The following is a 13859-nucleotide window of genomic DNA, read 5'->3' on the forward strand; positions in this document are numbered from 1 at the left end:
AGTATCTATTAATTTAGTTTTCACTAGTTATATAAAGAATAGAAATAGGGTGATTATATATTGGTATCTATTAGTATCTATTAATTTAGTTTTCACTAGTTATATAGACAATAGAAATAGGGTGATTCTCTGTAATATTGGTTTAGTTTTACTAATTTTAGAATGCTTTTCAGGGCACCTGGGTGGCTCAGTCAGTTAAGGGTCCACCTTTAGCTCAGGTCATGATCTTGCAGTTTGTGGTTTCGAGCTCATAGCTATGAGCTCAGAGCCTGGAGCCTGCTTTGGATTCTGTGTCTCCCTCTCTCTCTGCCCCTTCCCCACTCACAGTCTGTCTCTCTCAAAAATAAATAAAACATTTTAAAATAAGAATATGCTCTTCTTCAGAAATTTCTCAGACCTATGCTATGTGAGAACAAATTTTGCATTCTTGGAGGACTCTACCTGAGATGATATCCAAACCAATATTTTAGAAAGGAGTTTTATTACCTGCGCCTGAGAAGGTTCTGTTAGTTACCTGAACAAAGATAGTTCTTGATGACCTTGATACTTACAATATGCTCCATTTTAAATATTTCAGTAAAAGGCATACTTTGAGTTTAAAATGTGATTATTGCATTCAGAACACAGGATTTTAAAAGTCCCATAAAGGGTGTGCATGTCCCTGAATTGGGAGTTAAGGTTGGAAAATATAACCATCAGAAATATATGCCCATTGCATATACTAAGGGATGTAAGACCAGTTGTCTGACTCTAGTTTATAATGGGCTGAGAACAGATATGTTTGCTGCTCGAGGCTCGAGCTGCCTGCAGAGGGGGAGAGCTGGAATTAAACCTTCCCCTTGGGACTGGGTCAGATATCAAGTACTGGGCGGGTGTCCAATCCAGCGGACACAATCCATGGCCCAGAGGGGTTGGATGACAATTATGCTATAACTGATGTATGAATCGAGAGACTTCTCTGAATAAGATCTTCCAAAAGGAGAAGGAGAGAACTTGTCGGTGCTCATCCAGTCGTGTCCAGAGGCCAGAGCGACCTGACCTTGGTGCCACTGTACCTCTTGTCTGGTGGCAGTATTCTCAGGCCACGGAAGAAAAGTCTATTTAATTACTTTACTTTGAAAAGCCAAAAAACCTATCCAGTGCCCTTTATTCATGTTCTGTGGGCACCCAAACTGCTTGTGACTTGCTCTCCAGGGTGATTTTGCCCACCCATGAGGAATCTGCCATGCAAATAACTGAACAAATGATCTTATTAAGCAAGTCCCTTTTTCTAAATTAATGCGTTGGCTTTTCTGTTTTATATATCCCTAGAGAAACTGTCGAGCATAAGTTAGTTGCTGAGAAACTAATCACGCTTAGGGTAAATGCATAAAATCCAACTTCTAGATCAGCTCATTTAAGATGTAAGCCTTAATAACCTCACTATCTTTCAGTGAAGCCGCATTAAGAATTGTGCCTTAAAGTGTGCATCCCAATACTTCTGCTTCTGATCCATCTCCTCCAACACTGAATGCGACCCGCCCTCTTACAGCATTTCCTCACACTTCTAGCGGCTGGTGATCTCCGGTCTCATTCTCATTTATAGCATGGGTACAGTTGTGCAAGGCCACAGATTTTACCTTCCCTATTAACATTTCTTCGTGCATGCATCTGTGGACTGAAGTAATAATGTTTCTCCTAGCGAACTCAGTGCCTGGCATGCTTTCCAGAACATTGTTCCTAGATTCTGTTCTTATTGCCTGATCAGCTTTTTCCAGGTATTTCCTGAGGCAGTGAGTCTGGCTAAGTCTTCAGTAGACAGAATTATCTACCTTTAATGGTGAAGAGCATAGATTCTCACCCCTACTGACTTTGAATCTTGTCTCTACCTGGTGCTATCTTTGTGACCTTGGGCAAATTACTTAAGCCTTTGTGCCTCGGCTTCCTCGTTTGTCAAATGGAGATAGCAACAATATCTGCTCTTAGGACTGTTGTGGCTGAATGAGTTATGATATATTTACCATGTCTGACATCTAAGTATGCCACATGGGAGACTTATTGTTATGGCTATTCCCTCTTCTGAAGAAGGGAGCACAGGGTTTAATTAGATGTCTGACCAGGAGAAGGCAAAAGGAATAAAGAAGGAAAAAATAGGTTTGTATTTCAAAATATTTCTTTTCCCATTGAGGTAATTATCAACTCAGTCAAATAATCCCATAGTTTACCTTTTGACATTTAATGTCAGCAGCTTGAATTCTCTACAGTTATGAATGTTTAACCTCCACTTCTATGTGTGTACATCACTTTGTCAGGGAGGAAAATTTTTCCCTTCTTCCCCTCCATGTTCATTTTTAAAAAATTTTTTAATGTTTGTTTATTTTTGAGAGACAGAGAGAGAGAGAGAGAGAGACAGAACATGAGCGGGGGAGGGGCAGAGAGAACGAGGGAGACAGGGAGACACAGAGTCTGAAGCAGGCTCCAGGCTCTGAGCTGTCAGCACAGAGCACGATGTGGGGCTCAAACTTATGAACTGTGAGATCATGACCTGAGCCAAAGTCGGACTGAACCACGCCTCACCCTCCATGTTCTTCACCCTAATAATTAAATTAACATAAGACAGATTAATAGGAGAGGAACAAATTTTGTATGTATGAAAGTTCCAAAGACGGAGACTCAAAAGGCTGTCAGACAGTTAAGCTCATATGAGGGATGAGCTAAGGAGATTCTGATAGAGGTTTGGAGCTTCAAAGGAGAAGAAGGGAAAGTCGCATGAAGATGAGTAGAGCACATGTCTGGTAAACTACATGTTTGCCAATGTCTTTCTGATAAAAGATTATCTTTGGTATTGACTCCTTCCTGGTACAGACCCTCTATTTACATTCTTTTAAGCAGTAAAAGGGAAGGCAAATGGCTTTCTTGAGTCTGTTGGGCTTGATTGTCTTGAGCTCAAAATAATCCACATGCCAAAGAGGTATATTTGGGGGTCATGTTTCCTGCTTCCCCCTCAACTTGAATCTAACTGCTCTTCTTTCCAGTAAGCCATCAGGATTAGCTTTTTCTGAGTGAATGACAGGAAAATGTTCAGAGGGCAGGTCAAACATTGGTAAAACTCGACTGTAGAAAACAACCAAGAACAGAGAGAAAACACAACTTCCGCATTTTACCGGAATCTGAGTTAATAAATAAGGATCACAGAGAAATAGCAAACAACAGCTTGAGTTACATCAGAACAAAAAAAAGAAATGATGAACCTGGATTTCCAGTCTGATACCGTTACTCAACCAGGGGAGCTCACAAGTCGTCTGTTACACATTCAAAACTCCTCTAGAGTTGAAAACAAAAGGAACAACTCGTTCAGAGTTTAGTTGATGGTTCCAGATAAATTTCATAATTTTGCACCTAAGGGAATTGTTGTTTTTCTTAAAGATTAACTAAACTGACCATTTCACCTTGGCAATTATTAGCTTGACACATTTTTTATAACTAGGAGAAATTGGCCTTTTCTCCATATTGTAGTTGAAATGGCATTTTAATCCATATCTTAATAGGTAAAACTTTATTGTCATTAGTACTAAAAGCAACTGAACTTTGCTTCAGTTCAGCTTCAACTGAACTTTGGTTCAAAGTGAGCATTGCCAAAATTCAAGTACAAAAACTCTCTGGATGAGCACAAAAATACAGGTTGAAAAAAACCAACAGAGATGTATTTTCCTAATGATATATTATTAGCTCTTTCATAAAAGTTCTTACATATAGGAGAAAAAAAAAGATCAGAGTACTGCGATTTGTCATTGAATCTCCTTTTTTAGTTTTCCTTCCAGTTAAACTGATTTCTTCATATATTTGTTCCCGGAGTAAAGCCAGAATCAACATTGTCCCTATTTCTAATCAAATAACAGAGAAGCAATTACAAAATCTGAATGTAGTTAGAGAATCCTGGGAGGCAGAGTGGCGGGATCTACCCTGAGCTGTGTCTCTGACTGTTTTTACTTCAGGAAAGGTATTTAATGTCTCTGTACTTTAGACATAATTGTAATAATGCTAATTGATTTCATAGGTCTGATATTAAGCATAACTCAAGAAACAACCATGGGCTCTTAGAGAGGTCAGGTTAACTAGAGAGAAGCCTGCCTTTGCAGGTTGGAAAATAAATTTAGGATTATATCTCCTTTCCATTCCAGCACATTTTGAATGAATTAGATGGGAGTTTGATGTAACTAACAGAATTTCCAGTTTTAATATGCAAGATGGAAAATAAAATAGGTCATGGTACGATTTCCATTTCAGAAGTAAAGTCTTCAGAAATGCTTTTCTTTATTTCTACCTTTTGGGAATCTAACTTATTTAGCTTTTTAAGGCTTTTACCGAGTATAATTCTTAAGATAAATAACAAAGATATTGTTATATTCCATTTTCAGAAAAAAAAAAGTGAAGAAAATAGCCCAAAAGGAGTCTCTAAGTCTGTGTTTATGGTTGAATTTTTAACTGTCTTTCATTAAGCGTGTAGTCCATTTGTGAATGCTAATTTACAAGCCACGCTTCCTTCAATAGCTCTTTCTTCTTTTTATTTCTTTTATCTTGTATCCTTTCATTTAAAAAAAATGTATGTTAATATGTACTTTCATTTTGTAACTGTGTCTTTAAAAGTTATATCAGCTGTACTACTATTCAGTTCCAAACTTAATATTTTTGCCTTTCAATTTAATCCACTATCAACTAACCTAAAATATTTTTATAGAGAAGAAATTGGACTTTAGAGGTTTAGAATAATTTATATCAAATAATACAGCATGTCAAAGAATAGCCATTTGAAAACTATTTTAGTTTTATAAAACTTGAACCTTTTGAAATAGTCTAAAGCAAAAATATTATAAAAGAAATACAAATGTATAGTGAGGAATTAAATTATCTGATACAACTTTATCTTAAACCAGATTGCAAAATAATAATGGTTGACTCTGATGGATTATAGAGACCAGACTTCCAAAACATTTGTGAGGCACCTGGGTGGCTTAGTCAGTTGAGCATCTGACTTCAGCTCAGATTATGATCTCACGGTTTGTGGGTTCGAGCCCCATGTCGGGCTCTGTGCTGATAGCTCAGACCCTGGAGCCTGTCTTTGTATTCTGTGTTTCCCTCTTTCTCTGACCCTCCCCTGCTCACGCTGCCTCTCTCTCTCTCTCTCTCAAAAATAAATAAAACATTAAAAAACTAAAAAAAAAACATGTGAAATACCTAATACCTAAGCATTTCTTCAATATTGTAGATCTATGATTACAATGAGGGCACTGAGGAATTTTAGATGACTGGAGATATTGAATTATTCTAAAGATGATCAAATTAATATAATAACTTTTAAAAAATATTTTTGGGGCACCTGGGTGGCTCAGTTGGTTCAGTGTCCAACTCTTGGTTTTGGCTCAGGTTATGATCCCAGGGTTGTGGGACTGAGCCCCGCATTGGGCTCTGCACTGGGCGTGGATCCTGCTTGGGATTCTCTCTCTCTCCCTTGGCCTCTCCCCTGCTTGCATGTGTGTATGCCCTCTCTCTCTCTTAAAAAACAAAGCAAAACAAAAAAAAACAAGCTTTACATATTTATGACTCTGCAATTGATTACATGTTAAGATATTTCCATCATGTAAATTTTTTTTGTTTTATTTTTTATTTATTTCTGAGAGATCAAGAAAGAGACAGCATGAACAGGGAAGGGTCAGAGAGAGAGGGAGACACAGAATCTGAAACAGGCTCCAGGCTCTGAGCTAGCTGTCAGCACAGAGCCCGATGCAGGGCTCGAACCCACGAACCATGAGATCATGACCTGAGCCGAAGTCGGACACTTAACCGACTGAGCCACCCAGGTGCCCCACTTTTTTACTTTTTATAACTTGAACTTTATGACAAATTCAAAAATTAAATGATAAATAAGCATGAAGGTACAAATGAGACTTAAAACAATAGCAGCATAGCTGTGGTAATTCTGCCTGATATTTATTACCAACTGAAAAATATGAGTCAAACTAATAATTTATTATGAGATAGGTATGATAATAGCTTTAGACTATTAAATGAGCCAAATTTTAAATATGTCAAGTTTTAAGTTTTCAGTTATTTATTTTTTCTTGGGATTTATAAATTCAAATATTTCTTTTTGAAAGCTATTTATAAACTAGCACACACCACAATGTCATATTTGCAAATCAATGCAAACTTCACAGAAGCCATAGAACATTATTAAATGTTCTTAGTCACCACTAAGACAGGAGATGGCAGAGGGCATCTGATAGGGACATCTAACAAATTCAGCCAACAAAAAGAATTTGATGTCTAATAAGCAATTGTAAAATTACAATAATGGATGCTGGAAGATTCTAAAATTTTAACTTCAAGTCACAACTTTTCTTCTCATTGATTCAACAAATTTTTTGTTGAATACCTGAACTGAGTTGAATTGTGTCCCATCAAGTGACACATTCAGTCCTAACTCCTATTACCTGTGAATGGAATAAGGTCTTTGTAGATGTAATCAAGTTAAGACAAGGTCATATTGGATTAGGATGAGGCCTTCATATAAAGGTTGGTGTCCTTACACGAAGAGGGAAATTAAGATACAGGGACACACAGAGGGAAGACAGCCATGTGAAAGTGGAAGCAGAGGCGAGTGTTGCTACCATAAGACAAGGAAGGCCAAGGACTTCTGGAAGCCACCAGAAGCTCTAAGAGGCAAGGAAGCATTCTTTCCTAGAGACTTTCAGAGGGAGCATGGCCATATCGACACCTTAATTTCACACCTATACCCTCCAGAAATGTGACAGAATAAACTCCTCTTGCTTTAAGCCACCCACTGTATGATAATTTGTTCACACAGCCCTACGGAACTAACCCAGTACCTATCTACCCAGCACTGGGATAGAGCAGAAACAAACAAGATCATCTCCTCCATTTCATGGCACTTACACTGTAGATAGCAGTGGGGGTGGGTGGGTGGAGGGGGCATACAATAAACAGATAATATAATATTTCATTATATTTGAATATAGAATTTCCATTTCCTTAGTGCCTAGCTGTTCCTTTCTTAATACGTTCGGTTGAACTGTTAAAAAATGGCATATGTTTGAACACTTTTGACCTACAACAATGGCAATTTCATGTACTTCAGGTTAATACGGATAACACATATTATGAATCTGACTACTCTAGGTATTTCCCAGGAGGGGACCGTACAACATTTGTCCTTTTGTGTCTGGCTTGTTTCGCTTGTCATAAAGTGTTCAAGGTTAATATTGTATGTATTATCTCATTCTGATTACCCATTTGTCTGTGGATGGACATTCGAATTGTTTACACCATCTTTTGGCTTTTGTGAATAATGATGCTATAAACATTGGTATACAAAAACTGTTCATATGCCTACTTTCAATTCTATCTGTTTTTACATGCTGAAGGTTTAATTTTTCTTCTTAAAGTTAGAATTTTAAAATCACAGTTTTATCACAATTTTACTTAGTGCTGAGCAATAGGTTAACTGAGAGAATTAACGATACTATTGAAGTCTAAGTATAATTACCTCTTCTATTCTGCGAAAGGATAGGTAGGTCAGAAGATGGACATTGTAGCAGAAAACACTGGCCTTGAAATGTTTCTGATTCAAGTAGGGAAATACTATGTATATGTTATAAACAACTAAGGCAAGTTCAAGTCTTGCATAGAGAGCTTTTCCTTCTTGAGGATCTTTAGAGGGCACCACTCATCATCTCAGCTTTTCTTAGGGAAGATCAGTCTTGTTTCCAATGAAATACTATAAATAATTATTGAAATTTACTACATACAACAGTAGACACATGGGCAACCTATATTGTTTTCCAATATGATTTATAGAGAGTAGTCACTGAAAGTAATTGGATTCTATCTCTTTGTTTCCTCCCATTTTTCTCTCTCTCATTCTGATGGAGGAAAGGAAGAAACATATTTTAAACATTGTTGTATTTTATTAGGACTTAGTTGCATACAATTATGTTTAAATGAACAAAATCATGGGCATAGGAAATCTTTAAGAAAATGAATCTTACTATAGGAGTGTTTCATTGCTATGCCTAATTTGAAATTACCTAAATATACACAATACATTTAAAGTATATTATTATGGGGTACCTGGGTGGCTCAGTACATTAAAGGTCCAGCTTCAGCTCAGGTCATGATCTCATGGTCCATGACCTCGAGCCCTGCTTGGGCTCTGCGCTGACAGCTCAGAGCCTGGAGCCTGCTTCTGATTCTGTGTTTCCCTTGTTCTCTGCCCCTCCCCAACTTGCACTCTCTCTCTCTCTCTCTCTCAAAAATAAAGAAGCATTAAGAAAAAAAAAAGTAAATTATCATAATTGTATTAAGAATGTGTTCTTCTACAGGCTCTTTTTCACAAACAGACTCTTGACAGATGGACCGATAGGAATGACAGACCCATCCAGGAACTCCCAGATGAAAGAAACATGAAGCCACCCCTCGATGGGAATGAAAATGTGTTTGTTTATAACGTCACCTGACCTTGGTTAGGGTATCCATTTCTACCAGAAATTTTGCTTAAGTTGTAAATATCTCAGTATCTGCAATGCAAGGTTGAGGACACTACTGTATCGTAAATAAGGCTTTTTAGTGTAGTCGGTGTTGACTTCTTCAAAAATATGATCATGATTTTCATGACAATTGTAGAAGCTCTCTAGAAAAGTTTTAAAAACATAATTCCAAGCTTATTTTATCAATTAGAAAATATTGATAGTAAACTTATTCATCTTCTCAGTGTGCTCATCATACTTCTATTTCTTGGCAAGACCTTCTCACTTCTGTCCCCTCTGAAACTCACAGATGGAGGCTGTTTCTTTACATTGGAAACAATTTTAAATGTCATAGTTGAATTTAATTTTCTTTATATTTTAATATAAGCTAATAATTTAGATGTAATTCAATATATTTAACATAAGCAATAGATAAAAGCTTAGTGTACATAGCACCTGGCATAAAGCAGGCACCAATACATGCTTGAATTTTTAACGGTTACAGGAAAACAGAGTAAAATACCAATTTTCCTAAGCTATATGGCTATAAACTATATCCTATGAATGTATAGAAGGGTAATTTATTGAAAAAAAAATAGATCTACAAATGCTATTAGAACTTTTCTGCAATGATATCATGGATGTTCCTGTGTTTTGTCTGACTTCTTTGCCTATATAGCTGTGCGATGTACTCAGCATGGGACTTCTTTCTTCATTCACAATGTTTATTTTGTTTCCAATGTTAGATGAAAGGGATAAGTTAAAACAGGTAAGTTATACATCTTCACGGTAAATGAACTGCCATTAAATGGATTTCTGCCCAGTGTTATCATACAGAACATTCGGTCTTAGAGTGTTTCTCTTTAGACTGTTAAGTGAATACAGATATAGAAGGAAACTTAATTTATGCCTCCCTTCAGAAAGAGCTCCTTTGAAAGAAATAAGCAAAATACTGTGCCTGTACCTTTCCTGTATACATGAATGAGGCCTGACAATCCACCGGCTTCTTTGGAAAATGATTAAGCAAGGACAAGGCTCTTTTGTTGGAGAATCGCCCTACATTAGTCTCGGATGATCTTTCCTCTGAGCCTATTCATTCCTCTGGAGAGAAATCTCACGTCTCTGGCCTGGAAAGTCATGAGAGGAGTAGAGGAAGGGCTGCCTGGCTGCCAGGACAGATGGATCCTGGTGGTAGGTGGGGAGGTGTCTCAACCTAAAGAGCAGAGCACTCTCCCCGACTTCTACCGTGCCTGCTGTCGTGCTACCTGGAACCTCTCTAGTTCAACCTCAGTGAACAGTAAGTCTTGTTCAGTGTGGTATTGGCACAAGAACAGACACAGAGATCAAGGGAACAGAATAGAGAACCCAGAAATGGACCCACAAACGTATGGCTAACTAATCTTCGACAAAGCAGAAAAGAATATCCCATGGAATAAAAACAGTCTCTTCAGCAAATGGTGGTAGGAAAAATTGGACAGCGACATGCAGAAGAATGAACCTGGCCCACTTTCTTACACCATACACAAAAATACACTCAAAATGGATGAAAGACCTAAATGTAAGATAGGAAGCCACCAAAATCATAGCGGAGAAAACAGGCAACAGCCTCTTTGACCTCAGCCGCAGCAACTGCTTACTAGTCATGACTCCTAAGGCGAGGGAAACAAAAGCAAACATGAACTATTGGGACCTCATCAAGATAAAAAGCTTCTGCACAGCAAAGGAAACAATCAACAAAATTAAAAGGCAACGGATGGAATGGGAGAAGATATTTTCAAATGGCATATCAGATAAAGGGTTAGTATCCAAACTCTATAAAGAACATATCAAACTCAATAGCCAAAAAACCAATAAGCCAGTGAAGAAATGGGCATAAGACATGAATAGACATTTTTGCAAAGAAGACATCCAGATGGCTAACAGACACATTGAAAGATGCTCAACACCACTCATCATCGGGAAAATAAAAATCAAAACCACCATGAGATACCACCTCATACCTGCCAGAATGGCTAAAATGAACAATTCAGGCAATGACAGATGTTGGCAAGGATGCAGAGAAAGAGGAAACTTTCACATTGCTGGTGGAAATGAAAACTGATACAGCCAGTCTGGAAAAAAGTATGGAGGTTCCTCAAAAAATTAAAAATAGAACTACCCTACAAACCGGCAATTGCACTACTAGATATTTATCCAAAAAATACAGGAGTGCTGTTTCAAAGGGGCACATGTACCCCAATGTTTATAGCAGCACTAACAACAATACCAAAGTATGCAAAGAGCTCAAATGTCCACTGACTGATGAATGGATAAAGAAGATGTGGTATATATACACAATGGAATATTACTTGACAATGAAAAAGAATGAACTCTTGCCATTTGCAACAATGCGGATGGAATTAGATTGTATGATGCTAAAGCAAAATAAGTCAGTCAGAGAAAGACAGGTATCATACGGTTTTACTCATATGTGGAATATTAAAAAAAGCAACAGATGAATATAGGGGAAGGGAAGCAAAAATAGTATAAAAACAGAGAGGGAGATAAACCACAAGAGACTCTTAAAACACAGAGAGCAAACTAAGGATTGTTGGTGGGTTGTTGAGTGGGAGAAAGGGCTAAATAGATGAGGGGCATCAAGGAGGGTACTTGGGCACTTGTTGGGATGAGCACTGGGTGTTACATTTAAGGGATGAATCACTAAATCCTATTCCTGAAATCATTATTGCACTGTATGTTAACTAACTTGGACTTAAGCTAAAAAAAACAAAACAAAACAACTAAGCGTTGTTATCTGATGGTGTGGGAGAAGCAGTATTCATGGACTGCTCAGGGTTTAGGTGAGGATCTGAATGCAGGCGATCACCTGCACCCTGCCTTGCATGCTGGCTGGTGCCTTCAGCCCTGCATCGGGCAGGGGCACGGCGATGCTGCTTAGCTTGCTTCTTGTGCCGGCCCCCTTTGCAGCTGCTTGTTCCTCAGTTTTTGCAGCGATGCCAGCTCCCCCACACACTTTGTACAACCTATGAACAGCTAACCTTGCATGCCAGGTGTTTGCTCCGCTCCCTCTCTCTTCGCCCTTGTCAATTCATGTCTTTGCCATTTTTCTTTACTCTTTTTCTAGTGGGGTTTTGCAAGAAAGGAGATATAAATGCATGTGTTCAATCCAACCAAAGTCCCTAACTCCTTTCCATTAAAAATTTTTTTTTTCACTTTAGAGAGAAAGAGCACAAGTAGGGGAGAGCTGGAGAGGGAGAGAAAGAGAGTGTCTTAAGTGGGTTCCATGCTGAGCATGGAGCCCAACATGGGGCTCTATTCCATGACCCTGGAATCACGACCTGAGCTGAAATCAAGAGTTGGATGTTCAAATGATTGAGCCACGCAGGCACCCCAAAAGTCTCCAACTCCTTCCTAACGTTTACTTTAAAAAATACACGTAGGCCATTGGTTTTCCCCCGATCAGGATAAATATAGAGGAGGAAGGAGGAAGTATTGTCACTGCAAACAGACTAGTTTTACAGCAAGGAAAGCACATTCTCACCTCCGAGAAAGATTTTTCTTTCCTGGGGAAAATGTTTGGCAGAGACAAGTAAAAATTTATTGGGGTTGCAAAAATAAGTTAGATGCTGGGTATACAATAATTAGCAAGGTGGGGACTTTGCCTTCAAAAATCTTATTCTAAGCAGTTTTTCTAAGCAAGTAATCCTATCACTTGGCCCAGTGCCGGGAACACAGCAGGCATGGGAACAATGTTTACTGAGTGGATAAATGCAATTTTGGTCTATAAATATAGTGGGGCGGGGGGGGGGGGGGGTCACAGAAGAGGAAGTAATTAATTTTGTATTGAGGGGTGGTCTGGGAAAGTTCAGGTTTTTTTATATTGAATTACATAAGGTTTCATGTATGCTTACTTTATACTGTCCTTAATTTCCATTTTAATAGTCATTTTCATTTCTTGCATGAAACATTGCCTCGCTGAGGCTGCTATGTTTACTCTTTCACAGCATGTGGCACAGAACGGAGCACAGAGACAGCTGATAATGAGTAAATGTTTGCAAACACTACCATTCCCTTGCATTGCCTCTGCTTCAGGCAAGCTGCCCCCTCTCCTGCCGGATTAACCTAATGTTCCTTCGGAGAAGTGTGTGACTAAGGAACAAATAAGTCACAGCCATGTTCAGGAGTGAGACTGCTGTTCCCTGGAGAATGTGAAGGGGAGGGCTTCTGTTTGTCCATGCAGCCTGTTTCTCTGTGTATTACAGACATATGTGGATAATGATGAAGGCCGTGTGGAGTTCAGGTTAAAGGCATGCATGGGCTATCAAGGTGGAAAGCCTTCAGCTCAACTGCTGCATATTCCATAAAGTGGCTGTGTGATATTAAGGAAGTGACTTAACCTCTCTGAGCTATTCATTTGTATGATGGGGATAATGGTACTTGCTGTATAGAGTTACTTGAGAATTGAAGAAGATGCTTATAAAATACACAGCACATTTCTACATTCATAGTAAAACAAACGTCAGCCAGAAGTAAAATTATACAATTCTATCTAGCAGACTCTTTATTACTCTCTGTAACGTGCAAATTTCACACACTCTAAAAATTCACACTCTAGGGGCCTCTGTGTGGCTCAGTTGATTAAGTGTCCATCTAACTGTTGCTTTTGTCTCAGGTCATGATCTCACAGTTTGTGAGATTGAGCCCTGCATCGGGCTCTGTGCTGACAGCTCAAAGCCTGGAGCCTGCTTCAGATTCTGTGTGTGTCTCTCTCTCTCTCTGCCCCTTCCCCATTTGTACTCTTTCTCTATCTCTCAAATATAAATAAACATTACAAAAATTTATAAAAATAATCTCAAGAAATGGTAAAGTGAGTTTTCCTCTACAACTTGAAACAGAGCCGAAAATTTTATATTATCTTGGTAGCTTGCCTATACATTAAGACATCAAGAAAAACAATGTCTATCACCTCCTTTAGTTGTTGAAAAATAAAAGCAGTCTTCTATGTGCAAAGTAAGTGTTCATGAGGCATGTATCCTATGCCAGGATCTATCTAAAAATATTATGTCAAAGTTGCCATGGTCCTGTCAGGTAGAAATTACGATTTCCAGGGGCGCCTGAGTGGCTTAGTCGGTTGAACGTCCGACTTTCGCTTAGGTCATGACCTCGCGGTTCGTGGGTTCGAGCCCCGCGTCGGGCTCTGTGCTGACTGCCAGCTCAGAGCCTGGAGCCTATTTCGGAGTCTGTGTCTCCCTCTCTCTCTGACCCTCCGCTGCTGCTGCTCACGCTGTCTCTCTCTCTCTCCTAGAAATAAATAAAACATTAAAAAAAAATAAAAAA

Source organism: Hyaena hyaena, unplaced genomic scaffold (assembly GCF_003009895.1).
Source record: "Hyaena hyaena isolate Hyena2069 unplaced genomic scaffold, ASM300989v1 scaffold_562, whole genome shotgun sequence".
Lineage (NCBI taxonomy): Eukaryota > Metazoa > Chordata > Mammalia > Carnivora > Hyaenidae > Hyaena > Hyaena hyaena.